Raw genomic sequence first — 13071 nt, 5'->3', positions numbered from 1 at the left:
GCTCGTCCGTTGTGGTGCTCTACGTAGTACGCACCAACCATATCAGTTTAATCACTCCAGGTGTATCGCTCCATTAGTAAACAGAGACAATGCACTACTACACTGATGGACAGCAGTTGCCTACAACTGAAGAGCGTAATACGCCCTCTAGCAACTAAAGATCGTAATACGGCCTCCAACAACTGAAGAGCGTAATACTACCTCCACTGGTTTAAATAATCCCCATAGGAAAAAATGACATTAGGGAAAAATATTTGTTTTGATGTCCCCTACAACCTCCCAGAGTTTGTCGGTTTAAATACTTTTCACCCTGTATACAGGTAAATGATCTGATGGACAGGATGAGCAGTGATCTGCATGGAAGGGATGAGCAACGATCTGCCACTGTTTGCTGATGACTCCGTAGTATACAGGAAATTATCGCCATTGAATGACTGCAGAAGGTTACACGAATACCTGATAACATTTCTGTTTGGTATGAATGAACGGCAGCTTGCTCTAAACGTAGGAAAACGTAAGTTAATGCAGATGAGTAGGAACAACAATACTGCAATATTCGTATACAGTATTAGCGGTGTGCTGAATGAAAAAATCACGTCGATTAAATATCTGGGCGTAACGTTACAAACCGGAGCACTTAAGTTCGGTACCGTAGTAAGAAAGCCGAATGGTCGACTTCGGAGAGTTTAAGGATGATGGCAACTCATCTAACGAAACAGAATTCTGGGGTTTCACAAGGACGCGTTATACACCCAATGCGTTTCATAACCTACGTAACCCCTTTAGTAGACAATGCGGGCTGCCGTCTTGGGTTATCTAGAGATGATGCTGTAGTTAATCTTCTAGTAAAGTCATCAGAAGATCAGACTGAATTGCAAAATGATATAGAAAAGATATCTCTGTTGTGCAAATAATGGACTAGGCCCTAAACAGTAAACAGTGTGAGGTCTTCGGCATGAGTTCCAAAACAACCTGTTACATTTCTGTTACACAATAAATCACAGAAATTTAAAGGTTGTTGATTAAATAATTGCCTAGGGATTACAATTACGAACAATTTAAACTGGGACCAACACTAAATATTGTCGGGAAAGCGAAGAAAAGACTGCGTGCTCTTCTGGAGTACCGCCATTCAAAAATGGTTCAAATGGCTCTGAGTACTATGGGACTTAACTTCTGAGATCATCAGTCCCCTAGAGCTTAGAATTACTTAAACCTAACTAACCTAAGGACATCACACACATCCATGCCCGAGGCAGGATTCAAACCTGCGACCGTAGCGGTTGCGCGGTTCCAGACTGTAGCGCCTAGAACCGCTCGGCCACCCCGGCCGGCAGTATCGCCGTGCGGTATGGGATCTTTATCAAACAGGATTTAAGGAGGAACGCGATAAAGTTCGAAGACGGGAGCTCGTTTTGTATGATCGTGAAATACGGAAAAAGAGAGTTACTGATACGATACATGAGTTGGGGTGGTAATCATTAAAACAGTCATTAAAACTGTGAACCGTTTCAATAAATTTCATTCACCAACTTTTTCCTCCGAACGTGAAAATATTTTGTTGACTCCAAATTACGAGGGAGAAATAATCATGAAAATAAAGTAAGAAAAATCAGAGCTCGCACAGTGTTCATTTTTCCATATCCTATCCAAGTACGGAAGTGGAGAGAAATACCAAATACACTCTATGCCTAAAAGCTGAGAGTGCTGTTGCCAGCTTTCGACAAGGACGTGCAGAATGCTGCCGCCAATGCTGACTGAGAACATTACTCGCCTAGAACTGCGACGACACTGAGGTACTGTTCGTGACAGAAGCGTGAAGCAGCTCGCAAAGCTCATTATAGCTGTCGTGGCGAAACGGGCGATAGTAATTAATGTAAAAAATTACAAGAGACAGAAAAATATTTTAGGGCTAATTTTCCCACACGAGTTACACAGTTAAACATGTGTCTTCAGATTTCATTAAGATAAGGCCTCACTGATGATGACACAAAGTGCGAAAACATGTCTCGGAGGGAACAGTAACATAATAATATTTAGTGGTTTGCATAAACAGGTATAACTCAAATCCCACAACTTGCATAGTAGCCCCATAAAGTTAAGTACCATCCAGCAGGTTCCACTTTCAATAGACTTCCTGTAGAACTGAAAACTTTGAATGATAACCCTGATGTCCTTAAACCGTTGGGTCGAAAGGTTTCCTTGTAACACATTCCTCCAGTTCTGCATAGTAGTGCTTTACAGAAGTTTTGAGTCATTCGCTGTAACGTCATTCATTTCTAAAACAACAGCTACTATTCTGTCTTCTCGTTTGTTTTAAATGTTATCATCTTTCTACGAAGTTTATAGTGCCTCAGTCCATGAACGAATAACTTTGGTTCAGAATGTCCCACAACAAATAAACAAATGAATAGAATTAGTGGGCAGTGTCACCAACACAATAACAGTGGCACTGTAGAGATCTCCTCAATACCATCCTCACTGTAGAGGAACTACAATGATTGGAAAATGTTTTAATGTAATTTTAGATTACCCAATTGGGGGAGTGAATGTGTCTGACTCCACTCATGTTGTTTCGCCTTTGCTGTGTACCGATTAGTCGAGGAACATACATTTACAGCTAAAATAGGCTAAAAACAGGCAAATTTAAATACTAAAAGATGCTATGTCATGTCGAAGTAAAAGTACTGTACAATGTGCGATGACGTTGGCAGTCTGGCGTGGTGTTGTACAAGTTATTGCTGATGATCTTGCAACTAAGTTAAAGTGGTGTTGTGATATCATGATGCTGAGTGGTCTGAAGCGGTCAGTTCCAAAAAATTTTAAATGTATGTACTGCAGCATAACTGTGATATACGTAATTGCAGATATGAGAAAGCCGGAGTTGACGTTGGTTCAAATGGCTCTGAGCACTATGCGACTTAACTTCTGAGGTCATCAGTCCCCTAGAACTTAGAACTACTTAAACCTAACTAACCTAAGGACATCACACACATCCATGCCCGAGGCAGGTTTCGAACCTGCGACTGTAGCGGTCGCGCGTTTCCAGACTGTAGCGCCTAGAACCGCTCGGCAAACCAGGCCGGCGGAGTTGTCGTGTCCTGACATAGGTGAGAGAGGGAGAAAAGCGGTTACTGGCCAGTCTGCGCTCCCGATCGGTACAGAGCAGAAGGCAGAAGGACAATTCACAGTGAAGGCATTTGATTGTTTTCTTCTATCTGTGCCAACACTATTACAGGCATTTACTAGAAATGCAGGTGGTGAGACTTGGTAGGGAATTCGTTGAGGAGACTTGGACAAACAGGGTTTTGAAACATTTTTTTTATTTCAGGCAGTACTAACTAATACACTAGAGGCTAGTACTAGGGTTAGAAAAAGCATGAAAAACACTGTCACAACAGAAGCCAGTGTAGAAGTCCCAGGAATGGATGCTAACCACAGTAGTAAACACTAGCGGCATCTTAAGGCAACAACTTAGTTGCAAAACAAAACATACTGAATGTGACCCTGTTCACTGAGGCACTCCAAGTGAGAGAACAGACTTACGAGGAGCTGGACCGAGGCTGGAGTCGACGGACGCGGATTCGGCGCCCAGATCGTCTGACTGAGAACTCCGCCAAAATGCGGAATCTAGGGGTTTTAAAGGGTCGCGTGGGGGCACTGTTTTTCCCACTTAAAGCCACCCAGTCAATCCCGCAGGTCTCTTGCAGGCGCCTGCCAATCACGGTTTAGTTAGGTCCCCTGTGCTGCTCGAAAGGCGAGGATGTTAATGCAGTTGTACTAAGTCCGTATTTGGTATCAACACTGTTCAGCTGAAAGCTAAGCGTAACTGCTCTGCCAAATAAGGCTTGCAACATTATTGTTATACGTCACTTAGCCCCGCCGCTCGGGCTCCCCGGAGCAGGGACTGCTAGGTCAACAGTTTTTTGGAGTTTTCGCTCTCTTTCTAACCCTTGTGATCCTACTGACGTTGCTGTTCTCAGGGCTGTTATCAAGCTGGCTTTAAACGCCAGTATGTGCCTGTTCAATGGTGACATCCTACCACAGCGTCTAGACGACAAATGAACGTACATGTTAATTCCTTGAAGAGTAACTAGCGCCCCGGGACCGCGTCTGGGGCGTCTTCATTTTCGCCAGGCTCTCACCTTACGATTTACTTCATGTAACAATATCTCTCCTACTTTCGTCTGCCCTCAGCATCATCTCTGCTTCCGCGCCTTGGAGCACCTGTCCTCCTTTCTCACAGCTTCAAGATAACACTACAGTAGCAAGGAATAATCAATATATTACAGAGTGTGGTGGCTGTGATAGGACATCCAACGTGTAGATGTGAAGAAAAGATGCAATAAACAGGTTAGCGGCTCTGGATCGACGATCAGCAGTCAGATAACGATTATATTGTTCCTGTTTTCTGGAGATGCAGCGTTTAAAATGTAGCTGAGAGCAGCAATAGCAAGGGATGACCATCGCATTCCCCAGACCTAGTGATAATCAAAGCAAGGCAGTGAGTGCTCATCTGCCTTTTCGGGATCTCCAGGGAGTAATCGCGATAGACCACTCTCACAAAAGACTTAGCCCCTACTGTGGTTCTTAACTTCATCTTTTAAAACAAGATTTAATTGATAAATGGTAAATATTGACACAAAAAGAAGAGCAATCAAAATGTCGATCATTAGTGAATATGTAAATGATTACAGTTGCAAATTTTCTGTGACAGGTAGAACGTTCTCCAGAGGGCATTAGTGTTGTTCGTATTTAGTGCTGTTACCATACCTGGTTGTTCGCCCCCGGTAGCTGAATGGTCAACGTGACGGATTGTCAATCCTCTGGGCCCGGGTTCGATTCTCGGCTGGGTCGGGGAATTTTCTCCGCCCAAGGACTAGTGTTGTGCTGTCCTCATCATCATCCTCATTGACTGCAGGTCGCCGAAGTGGCGTCAAATTGAAAGACCGGCACCCGGCGAACGGTCTGCCCGACGGGAGGCCCTAGCCATAAGATTAAATAAAAATAAACTATACCTGGTAGGACATGTAAGGGACATGAACAGTATCAGATGCGAAAGATGCAGAGACGCGACCTACACGCGAGACACAGCGTTACCAGCACCAGACAGAGTTTAAAAGGGGCCTCATTTTTGGTCTTCATTTGGCCGTTTTTGATCGTGCAATATCCAAATTTGTGGGGAATTCGGTTGTGACAGTGTCCTATGTTGGACTGCGCAGGAACTTGAAGGTAGGCATACTCGTCCTTAAGATTCCGGTCGACCACGTCTGACCATCACAAGGAAGGATCGCCGTAATGTGCACCAAACGCATCGAAGCCCCTTCACATCTGCTCTTACCGTCCAGGAACAAGTAATGGACTGCTGCAACATTTTGTGACATCCCACACCGTTGGTCGGAGACTAGCATCAGCCGGACCAAAGAATTACCGTCCCGCGCGTAGGCAGCCGTTAATATCACACCACCAACGGCTGCTTTTGGAGTTGCGGCGTTACGTGAGGCACGGACTGCTACTAAACAGCGTCGCACTGTGTTCAGCGATGAATTACGGTTCCGCGCTATCCCGGATGACCACCATCGGCGAGTAAGCCGGCAACCTAGGGTAGGTCTGATTCTTCCATTGTTTTGGAAAGACCGAGCAGTGTTACTCCTGACGTCGTGCTATTGGGAGCCCTCGGGTATGACTTCAGGTCACAGCTGGTCGTAATGGAGGGAGCTCTGACAGCGCAACGATAGGTCAAGACATCTTGCGTCCTCAATGTTACGTCTCACGTGACGGCAGCGTGGTGCCATTTATTAACAAGCGATTGTTCGTCCACGCATGAAACATGTCTGTACGAAATGTCTGTGTGATGTTGACGTATTCCCGTGGCAGCAATATTCCCAGACCTGCCGCGATAGAACATATGTGGAACCAGTTCGGATGTGAGCTCCGTCCCTATACCAGTAACTCGGATATCAAGTACCAATTGCAGTAGTTGTGGACTAATTGACTCAGGAGATTTTTTCTTCTGTAGGGCCAGCAGCATAATGTATGTCTGATAACGACCTGCTTATTAGAGTAGGTGCACCAAATAGCTGCTTATAATAAGCAATCTTTATTTACGACAGACGGTTTCGGTTTTATTGCCATTTTCAAGTTCCTGCAATGGCAATTTTGGTGAGAACAGGTATGGATGCCAGTGTCATTTATGTTAAAGTAGCTGATCTGTACTCACGTCGTTAGCGGACTGTAACTGTCACTGCTTTCATAAGATAGTAGATGATGTCAAGATGTTGAAAACAGAATAGCAGTTAAAAAGTTCCACTCTTACGGCGCTATATACACACATCAAAAAAAAAGTTTTACGTCACCTCGGTTCCGAGAGCTCCGGTACATGCACAGAAAATTTGGATAGGCCGGCCGGAGTGGCCGTGCGTTTCTAGGCGCTACAGTCTGGAACCGCGTGACCGCTACGGTCGCAGGTCCGAATCCTGCCTCGGGCATGGATGTGTGTGATGTCCTTAGGTTAGTTAGGTTTAAGTGGTTCTAAGTTCTAGGGGACTGATGACCACAGCAGTTAAGTCCCATAGTGCTCAGAGCCATTTGAACCATTTGAAAATTTGGATAGAGATCAACATAAACATCATTTCCGTCCTTTTTATTGCTCATGCAAACCACACATTGCATGTTGTACCATCATACAGCGAAACATTCAGAGGTGGTGGTCCAGATTGCTGTACACACCGATACCTCTAATACCCAGCAGCACGTCCTCTTGCATTGATGCGTGCCCGTATTCGTCGTGGCATACTATCCACAAGTTCATCAAGGCACTGTTGGTACAGATTGTCCCACTCCTCAACAGTGATTCGACGGAGATCCCTCAGAGTGGTTGGTGGGTCACATCGTCCATAAACATCCCTTTTCAATCTATCCCAGGCGTAGAATGAGATTTTCACTCTGCAGCGGAGTGTGCGCTGATATGAAACTTCCTGCCAGGAAGTATTATCCCAGGCATGTTCGATAGGGTTCATGTCTGGAGAATATGCTGGCCACTCAAGTCGAGCGATGTCGTTATCCTGAAGGAAGTCATTCACAAAATGTGACCGATGGGAGCGCGAATTGTCGTCCATGAAGACGTATGCCTCGCCAATATGCTGCCGATATGGTTGCACTATCGGTCGAGGATGGCATTCGCATATCGTACAACCGTTACGGCGCCTTCCATGACCACCAGCGGCGTACGTCGGCCCCACATAATGCCACCCCAAAACAGCAGGGAACCTCCACGTTGCTGCACTCGCTGGACAGTGTGTATAAGGCGTTTAGCATGACCGGGTTGCCTCCAAACACGTCTCCCACGATTGTCTGGTTGAAGCCATATTCGCCACTCATCGGTGAAGAAAACGTGATGCCAGTCTTGAGCAGCCCATTCGGTATGTTGCTGGGTGTCGTGGCTGCAAAGACGGTCCTCGCCATGGACGTCGGGAGTGAAGTTGCGCATCATGCAGCCTATTGCGCACACTTTGAGTCGTGACACGACGTTCTGTGGCTGCACGAAAAGCATTATTCAACATGGCGGCGTTGCTGTCAGGGTTCCTCAGAGCCATAATCCGCAGGTAACGGTCATCCACTGCAGTAGTAGCCCCTGGGCGGCCTGAGCGAAGCATGTCATCGACAGTTCCTGTCTCTCTGTATCTCCTCCATGTCCGATCAACATTGCTTTGGTTCACTCCGAGACGCCTGGGCACTTCCCTTGTTGAGAGCCCTTCCTGGGAACCGGGGTGATGCAAAACTTTTTTTTTTATGTGTGTATTCACAAAGTTGTGCAGATGAACAGTGATAGTATTTTATTAACTAAAATTTGTTACGATTGCCTTTGGTTGTTGCATATGTTACTTCCGATTTATTCATTATCGTATTCTAAAAGTTTGATGAGGTTTGTGAGGTAGTACTTGTGCCTAAATTCTGTATGCTATTATCTCAAAATCTTTATTGAACTTCTAGAAAATGAAAATGGATAAACCGGAAGTAACATATGCAACAACCAAGGACAATCGTAACAAATTTTAGTTTATAAAATAATATCGCTGTTCATCTGCACGATCTTTGTAAACATTTGCGTAGTAATGGTGGAACTGTTAAACTGCTGTCACGCCGTAATTAACATTTTATTTTCAATATCTTGACGTTATTTACCACCTTATTAAATCAGTGACAGTTATAAAACAGTCCACTAACGACGTAATATGGACATCACATCAATCTAGACGTGAGTACAAATCAGCTACTTTAATATAATCGACATTGGCATCCATAGCTGTTCTCGCCAAAATTGTAATTGCAGGTGATTGAAAATGCCGATAATGCCGAAGCACTTTGTTGTAAATAAAGATTACTTATAATAAGAAGTTATTTGCTGCATCCACTCTAATAATCTTGTCGTTATCTGACTCAAGGGAGGCCACAACCGCTTTATGACAGCCTTCCCAACCGAATCAGTGCTTTCATCGAGGCCAGAGGGTGTGCAGCATCATATTGGTAAGTGGGCTCATGCTGCCAAGTTTTTTGTAAATTTGACTCTATTTTGTAATCGCTCAAATAACATCAGATACCATCTCAAGAGAAGTTTCATTTTGTTTCCTCCTCCCCTTCTAGGTGATACACTGTTTTCCCCGACAGTACACCTACCCGAGTAACGGAGAACTGAGTAACGAAGACTTTTGCAAAATTTGACAAAAGTTTCTTCTTTTCTTACATCACAAGGGACAGTATGTGGTAGAAGATTGGGGCTATGTTTGTAGCAAAGCAGGTGTATTAATTTGACCTTTATGTTTTCCTTCCCCCTAAAAATTTTATTCCTTATTTTCTTCTATGCAAATATTTTCAGTAGTTATTTTTTATGAGAATGTGTGCAATACCAAAAATGTCAAATACTATCTCAGGTTGGTTGGTTGGTTTTTGGGGGAAGATACCAAACAGCGAGGTCATCGGTCTCATCGGATTAAGGACGGACAGGGAAGGAAGTCGGCCGTGCCCTTTCAGAGGAACCATCCCGGCATTTGCCTGGAGCGATTTAGAGAAATCACGGAAAACCTAAATCAGGATGGCCGGACGCGGGATTGAACCGTCGTCCTCCCGAATGCGAGTCCAGTGTGCTAACCACTGCGCCACCTCGCTCGGTATATCTCAGGACTTAGCCAACTTGACTTCATTATGGGTCACATTCATTTGGTCAATTAGAGGCCATTGACGTAAATAGATTACCTAGAAACTATACTTATTGCAAATTACCGGTAATATAAAACTTTGTTATCATTGTTCCTATGTAAACATGTGCTTAACTGCTAACTTCCAGATAAAGTAGATCAAAAGTATATCTTGATAACCAATAATGCTAGAAATATGTTAGTAAATTTTGCCTTCATTTAGTTTCACAGTAATTAGCATTGTTTGTTACTGAAATAGAATACCATAATTTGGCAAACTAGACAGTATAATCCAATAGCAGCCACCATTTTATCTAAAAGGTCTCAGTCAAACAAATATTATTCCACTACTCAGTTTTTCAGAAATATAAATCTTTAATTGTAGTTTGCCAAAAGACAGCAAACAACAATGGCTGAATATATTGCTAATTATTGAACTCTTGCAAAAGAAGAGGCTGCTGGAAGCTATTTCAGTCAGTCTCCGGCAGGTTATGTGCGTCTTAAAAATGTACCGCAGACGAATCAGCGCAAATTACAACTCGTCGAACGTGCCGGTGTTTTATCTAGCTTTCGCATCCTGGACATCTTTCTGTAATTCAGTGGCCGCTTATCAATGATTGATTGTGAACTGTGTTAATCTTCAATAATGCTTACTGTGGCAACAGCATCCGACTGTGAATTGTGTTATTTCCAAATTATATTATTTTACCGTGCACATCGTTTTCGTTTTGATGTGGGCATCTACTTGTAAGGACAGTACAATCGGGGAACACATTAATGATTTACTTGCCACATGCAAGCTTTTGGCTCACTTCAGTGTCAAATTACTGCACTCGAACAATCGTAATATTGGACATCAACAGAATGCAGTATGTGGCTTGTCCTTTATGAGACTTGAACTGACCATAAACTGTAGGTTGTTTAATATTAATATCAAAGTGCAGTTAAAGTGTATTCGACTGTAAACCTGGTGTAGATGTCATCACACACTTTCGTCAGTGGATTTTCAGCCAGAGCCAACGGAGGCGCAGCTCCCTGAAGCATATCAGCACGTGTAAATAGGGTAATGTTACATGTTGACAAATGAAATGTTTAAGAAAATGATATCCCCTACTGATTTTATCAACGTTATGCATCTATCCGTGTACGTCCAGTTAGTGGAACAGAGATCTGCGGCGGAAGGCTTTTCAGTATTCTGAAGTTTTGAACGTAACGTGTAATTTGTTTGCCACATCTGTCTCGCAGTCCGCTCGTAATGATTTGAAGCCTCTTGCCAATACGTAAAACGAACTGGGTGAAGGTTTCACATCGTAACTGTTTCAACACCGCTCCTGCAACATTTCATATTCGAGCAGAAGCAAATACTTGACTTTACTCTTCCAAAGTAACTGTAAAATGGTATGCTTCTAGTACATCCACATCGTGGTTGATCTGTAGATTAGAACAGATCTAAGCCAATGATAACCAAGAATAACTCATTTCTAATAGGACGAATCACAAAATATCTACAGACTGAAAATCTTTTAACTGTTAGTTAGTAAGTGGCAACTAATCAGATTTTTGCTTGCTTCTAGTGTGTTCAGTCTTAAAATTACTGAAACTCACTGTGCTGTAATCCAGTAGTCCAGACGACATTCGCGCTAATTCCACCATTGCGATAAAAACCTTATCGTGAAACTTAACTTTCGTTTTCTTTCTGTTACGAAGCATTCAGACCCTCCTGGGAAGTCATGTGTGGATTTGCGCTCTTGATTGAAATTCCAGTATATTTAGATTTGATGTTCTAATATAATAACTGTTGGCGTTCTGGCTATAAAAGCACGGAATTAACAGGAGACGAAACCAAAGTAGTACATACATTCCACAGTTTCCGAGCACAAAAATGTAAAGTTATCGTAGTGAAGATTCCCGTCAGTGGGAGTGACGTGCATGAAACCTTACAATACATTCAATATCTAGTGTTTCTTTCATATAACTTTTTAAAATTGTCCTTACAAGGAACAACTACAATTATATTAAACGTCAGTTTCGGCACTCATTTCATTTGATATATTTTTGGTTGCTGGTTACCAGAACCGTAACGAGGCTGTGGCGAGAAAGTATCCCCCCCCCCCCTTACCCCTCCCAAAGAGCACAGGCACAGATGGAGCGAAAAACCTGTACAAAAGGAAAAGAAAAAGAGATGAACCGAAAGCCTGTTTAAGAATTAACATGGAGGGGTATGCGCGTTGTCCTACACCAGCCGTTTCCCATCTTCTGCCTACGAGACATAATAGTCTTCCTCTCGGCCTGAGAGGGAAACGCACATAGTTACCAATCATCATTTCACTTTCCTACGGTATTGTAGGATCCCAAAGGTCGACGAGCGGGTGATGTAGTTAATTCAAGAATAAGCCCTCTGTTGCTGATAAATAATGCTATGGGAGCTTTTTTAGTTTTTGTGCATAAAGACAGCTGCAGTTTGTTAATCAGTGAATGCAGTTGCAGCGAATCAAAAATAAAATCTGATTAAGGTCGAGTATGGGTCAAAGCAGACTGTCAAATTTAGCTATCTTTCCGATCGCATAGGACACAGAAACTAAAATTTACTTCAGTGAGTTAATGAACTACGCTCAAAGCTAGGAAATGAAAAATAAAATTATAGTATAAAAAATTCTTGGAATGGGTATTTTCTCAGATCATAATTACAGTCCTTTTTCTTTTATTTCCGACTAACATTTTAGAAGGACAAAATTAGATATATTCTTTAGTGTGTGTCATACTAAGACCAATGTACAGTAGCTGTCATAAACAATAACATAAAGATTTTGTTTTACTTTCATTTTTTAATTTATTTTCTACCATTTATAACTTATTTACTATAATTACACATTTCATTTGCTATGTGCAATATTTTTCAACATACTTCATTTAAGTGATATTTAGCAGTATCTAGTAATTTTTATTAAGCTTACTAATAAAATTTGATAAATCTGCACAGAAAAAATTGCAGAAAGGTTGTTTTATGGTGGAACGATTGGACGCCGGAGAGGGTGGGGGGAGGGGAGAAAGAAACGACGCTTAGCATTTCTGCCAGGGGCGCAGCATCATCTCGACACGCTTCTGTGCTTGTTACAAATAATGGCATTTCTTTTGACAAGAGAAATTCTAGAACTCTGGTGAAGAACTAAGGTTATGGCTCACTCGTGTTTCAAAAACTACAAGTACCAGTATTGTGCGATAGTCCAAAATCTTGTCAACATTGCAGTCGAATTGTGGTAACACCGTTGAAAAATAGAGGTTTTGTTAAAACTTCAAGTATATGTCATCTATTTCCTACTGTACTCGTGAAAAAAAACCGCTGCAGAAGAGAAAAAAATTTCTCCCCGGCCGGGAATCGAACCCGGGTCTCCCGCGTGACAGGCGGGGATACTAACCACTATACTACCGAGGACTCCGAGACTCACGTTCTTCTTAAGTTATTATCAAAATAGGCTTCTGAGCTCAGTTACGTGAATTTAAGGTATTAGTGCGGTACTTAATGTGTTTCTTAATTCGTAAGAGAAACCAGCGTTATTACGACCAGAAATAACAAACTTCAAGTTCTCGAAAGAAATTTCTGTGTAAATACGATGGATCCACGAACATTCCCTGCTGGTATAAATTTTTCAAATGTAAACATTTTTAGTTACGCTTTACCGTGAATGTTACCGGCAACGAATTAAACAAGTTTACTGTTAACTTTCACTGTCACTTTATTTACAAGCCACGTTTCAGAGGTTTAAATCGCCATCATCTAGATTTATGTGGATTAAAACATGTATGTGTTGTGTTACGACTTTCGGGTAACATATGACATTGTCTCGATTGGCCACAGACTCCCATAAAACAGTGCCAC

General features: G+C 42.6%; 1 non-coding gene across 1 annotated transcript; it reads right to left on the bottom strand.

The window, feature by feature from the left end:
• Positions 1 to 12555: 12555 nt before the first annotated feature.
• On the bottom strand, positions 12556 to 12627 carry Trnad-guc (transfer RNA aspartic acid (anticodon GUC)). Its single transcript has one exon. It is a non-coding gene; the product is annotated as a tRNA-Asp (tRNA).
• Between the last annotated feature and the right edge of the window lie 444 nt (positions 12628 to 13071).

Source organism: Schistocerca cancellata, chromosome 6, assembly GCF_023864275.1.
Source record: "Schistocerca cancellata isolate TAMUIC-IGC-003103 chromosome 6, iqSchCanc2.1, whole genome shotgun sequence".
Lineage (NCBI taxonomy): Eukaryota > Metazoa > Arthropoda > Insecta > Orthoptera > Acrididae > Schistocerca > Schistocerca cancellata.
This window is presented reverse-complemented; position numbering and strand designations above follow the sequence as displayed.